Below are 4,640 nucleotides of genomic sequence, written 5' to 3'. Positions count from 1 at the left end.
AAACAATACATGCATGAAGAGCAAAAACATACCATCTGTCTCGTATAAATTACCAGTGAACTTGAATTTGAACTCATAAATGAGTGCATGTCACTCGATCCTGCAACTGTACAACAATCTAGATAGTTTTCAATGTTAGATTCAGTGATTAACCAAAAATATCTACGAACCAATGATGTACCTGGATTACCTGGACCATCATAGACTTACACCATCGCACAATTGTTTCTGCATCTACCAACCCGGCACCACCTTTGTACTTCAATTCTTCCCTAGCTAGGGCTCTTTTCACACATTCTCCTACACCATCGTGCTCTCCCTTACCATGTCCAGCCTCAGTGAAATTCCAAAAATGTTGTACACCGCTTGTCACATGCATCCTTGTCAACCAATAAAACATCCTTGCATTCTTGAATTGTGCGGTGTAATTATCTGACCATATTAAGTGTCGGTTGTATCGTATGTTCCTTTCCCTTAAACTATCATATAAAACTTTAAAGCATCCTTGTACAAACTTCGATGAATGAGTACAATCATCACTTATGTAGAAGTGATACTCTCTTACAACCTTTCTATCCTCCTCTATGCTATCATCTGCATGCATGAATTCTATGTGTACAAAAATAGAAACTTGTGTAGAGTGACAATACATGGATTGCACTTCATTTTGAGGTTGGAGTGTATAATTTTTAGCAAAATCAACGATAGAGACAATGGTGCCAAGAGGAAATGTGTCCTTACATAACTTGAATTTCTCATCTAACCATCGAGCTCTATGTGTATGCATTATGTACTCATAAACTAGTTTCTCTTGAAACATTTTCATAAATTGAGCTACACATATATCATTTTTCACTAGCTCACATCTCTTCAAATCTTTTCCATTTTTAACTCCATATGTGACTGTCTTGTATTTTCTGAAAGAAACTAGTTTCGTACCAATTTCATATGTGCTCTCCAAACGTACACATCTTGGTAAACGTTGCAAACCACCACATATAGCACAAGAACCTTCCAAACAAGGCATCTTATAATAAATGCAACCATCATGTCTATTACATAGCACACTTGAAATAAATTCTCTTACCAGCTTAAGAGGTGCTTGTATATTACATTCCTGCAAAACATCGTTAGTGTGCAAAGTAGAACAAATATGACGAAAAATATCATAATGCATGGAAAATTCAATATGCATCCTACAACAACACGTGGTGCATACATGATTAATCTTAATATAAAAAGGTTTTGCCATTTCAAAAAATCTTTGAGAAATTCTTATTTGAGGAAACTTTTGAAGGCATCTTTCATAAAATTTAGTTTGAGTCATATCCAAATAGTGTTTGGCATGTGGCTCATGATTTTTAGACCCAATTCGCCTTCTAACAACATCTCTTTGGTTGGGTGATACTCTTGTGTTGTCATGCCAAAAAATTTCAATTAATGTTTTTAGTGCATCAACAACAACCTTGTCTTTGTGTGGTAGTCTACTCGAGAATGCCCAAAGAGAATTATTGTTAGGTTCCTCTATTTGTTCCCGCCTCTTTAACGCTTTACTTAATATTGTTCTACTAACGTTTAATGACTTACTTGTTTTGCTAATCAAATGATCTTTTTTTATTTTCTTGCTCATTATGGTTGATGTAATGACACGTCGAGTAGCATTAGAATATTTACTACGCGATTTTGAACCAATAGATTGATATGCATCAAATAGATTTCTGACAATAGATCTTTCACTATTACTTTCAAATGATCTTAGGCCTAGAATTTTCATTGTCTCTCTAAAATTCAAATTTTTAATTATTTGAACAATTAATTGACATCTTGCGGTTTGATTTAAGTTTTTAAAATAGTTTTGCCATATTCTTTTAACCATTCTCCTACAAGTTCATTCATTCATTTTATTGGGCATTGACTTCAATATATTCTCATCAACGTCAATTAGATACTTTGGTTTCCTACGAATGATTCTAGGAGGTGTTAACATCGGTGCATTATGTACATTCAATTCATCAAGTAGAGAAGGTGTAATATGTTCATCATTTAATTAATTATTCAATGCGGTATCTTCTTCAATTGCATTAGGTTCAAACGGTAAATTATCAAATGTTTCTTCTTCAATTGCATTTGGTGCATTATATTCATTTGGTAAATCGAATTGAGATGTTGAGGATGACATACCTTCTTCTCCCATTGTTCTTATGTCACGCAATTTCTTCATACGCTGCCTTTGTCTTTCCTTTTGAGCCTCTCGTTGTTCCATCATTCCTCGCTTGTTCTTTCCCATGGTTGATATCGGTTGACCTAAATAGAATCATATTACACATATATGTAAAGAAAAGTTCATAAATAAACAAATAACCATAAATATGCATCTTATCACTATTTTTTGGATTCAAACTATTAAACAATCACAATTCAATCATTTGAAACCATGCAAAAACAAAAAACTAATAAAAACAACAATTCAATCATTTGAAATCATGCAAAAACAAAAAATTCACTTACTTTTATGTATACAATAGTGATAGAAGTGCAAACACAGTTCCAGTGGGGCCTTCAATGACCTCAAAAACTTTTTTTGAGGTCATTGAGGCTCTTGGGCAACTAAAACTATGTCTATAAACCGCGTACGTGCTACATTAATAACTACGTACGCGTTGTTAGACCATAAAATGTTGACAAGCCCAACAGTATTCTTTTTTCCCATTCTGGACTAATAAGTAGCGCGTACACGCTTATGAGTAATAAGTACCATGTACGCAGTCCTTTGCCTTAAAAATGTTATGGCAGGGTAGTGAACTAATAGTTTCAGTACCCCATACGTGCTATTGGTAGTAGAAAAGATGTGAATGAAAAGAGAGAGAGAGAGGGAGAGAGTATGGGGAGTATGGGGGAGAGAAGAAGGGGTATGGAGGAAGGAAGAGGGGAGAGGGAGAGGGAGAGGGAGAGAGAGAGGGAAGGAGGGAGAGGGAGGGAGAGAGAGAGAGAGGGGGGGGAGGGAAGATGAGAGAGGGAGATAGGTAGAGGGAGAGAGAGAGAGAGAGAGAGAGAGAGAGAGAGAGAGTAGGGAGGGAAGGTAGAGGGAGGGAGAGAGGTAGAGGGAGGGAGAGAGGGAGAGAAGAAGGGGTATGGAGGAAGGGAGAGGGAGAGGGGGAGAGAGAGAGAGAGAGAGAGAGAGAGAGAGAGAGAGAGAGAGAGAGAGAGAGAGAGAGAGAGAGAGAGATGGAGAGAAGAGGGGGGGAAGGGAGAGGTAGAGGGAGGGAGAGAGGGAGAGAAGAGGGGGAGGGAAGGTAGAGAGAGACAGAGAGAGAGAGAAGAGAAGAGGGGGTGTGGGAGAGAAGAAGGGGTATGGAGGAAGGGAGAGGGAGAGAGGGAAGGAGGGAGAGGGAGAGAGAGGGAGAGAAGAGGGGGGAGGGAAGGTAGAGAGAGGGAGAGAGGTAGAGGGAGGGAGAGAGAGAGAGAGAGAAGAGGGGGGTGGGAGAGAAGAAGGGGTATGGAGGAAGGGAGAGGGAGAGAGGGAGGGAGGGAGAGGGAGAGAGAGGGAGAGAGGGAGAGAAGAGGGGGGGAAGGGAGAGGTAGAAGGAGGGAGAGAGGGAGAGAAGAGGGGGGAGGGAAGGTAGAGAGAGGGAGAGAGGTAGAGGGAGGGAGAGAGATAGAGAGAGGAGAGGAGGGGGTGGGAGAGAAGAAGGGGTATGGAGGAAGGGAGAGGGAGAGTAGGGGGGAGGGAGGGAGAGGAGAGAGGAGAGGGAGAGAGAGAGGGGGGAGGGAGAGGGAGGGAGAGGAGAGGGGAGAGGGAGAGAGGGAGAGAGGAGGGGGGGAAGGGAGAGGTAGAGGGAGGGAGAGAGGGAGAGAAGAGGGGGGAGGGAAGGTAGAGAGAGGGAGAGAGGTAGAGGGAGGGAGAGAGGAAGGTAGAGAGAGGGAGAGAGGGAGAGGGAGGGAGAGAGGGAGAGAGAGAGAGAGGGAGAGGGGGGAGAGTAGGGGGGAGGGAAAGAGGAGGGGTCTTAAGGGGTCACAGGATACCATATGACCTCTTAGGAAACAATACAACCTCTAATGACACCTAAGGGGTCATATGGTGGGCTAATAAAATGATATATTAAATTTAAAGTTATGAATAGAACATCATACAACGAGACTCCAAGCAAACAAATAACGAGGCTTCACTAAAAATCAAGTGTAAGAGCTTGACCTAACCCTAAGAGTACTGCCTAAGTTCTAAAACATATGATGCTATTAAATTTGCAAGGTTATAAGATTGATCTTGATTGTGACTATAGGAATTACACACTTGATGTCTTTCATGGGTATGTACTGTTCCAAGCTGTTTGACAAGTGATGATCATCATATACTACCACTGCCATGCATACAACAAACTTTAATTTCTTTAGGTGACAGGTGTTGTGTAACAACATGGGAACTCTCGCATACCCACCACTATCATTCTACAAGACATCATCTATGTTACTCTCCCTCTTTCTCTTCCTACCTGTTGTTTCCTTCTAAAAAACATATTGCAGGTACTTTGACTCATCATGTTGCTTTGTTGACACTATTTTCCACATCTGCTCTGCTCATTAAAGACACATTCAAGAAGAATATTGCTATAGGTTTCCTTGTTTGTCATGGTAATACACCC

This window comes from Cryptomeria japonica, chromosome 10, assembly GCF_030272615.1.
Source record: "Cryptomeria japonica chromosome 10, Sugi_1.0, whole genome shotgun sequence".
In the NCBI taxonomy this organism is placed as follows: Eukaryota; Viridiplantae; Streptophyta; class Pinopsida; order Cupressales; family Cupressaceae; genus Cryptomeria; species Cryptomeria japonica.
The sequence above is the reverse complement of the archived record's forward strand: the minus strand, read 5'-3'. Positions refer to the sequence as shown.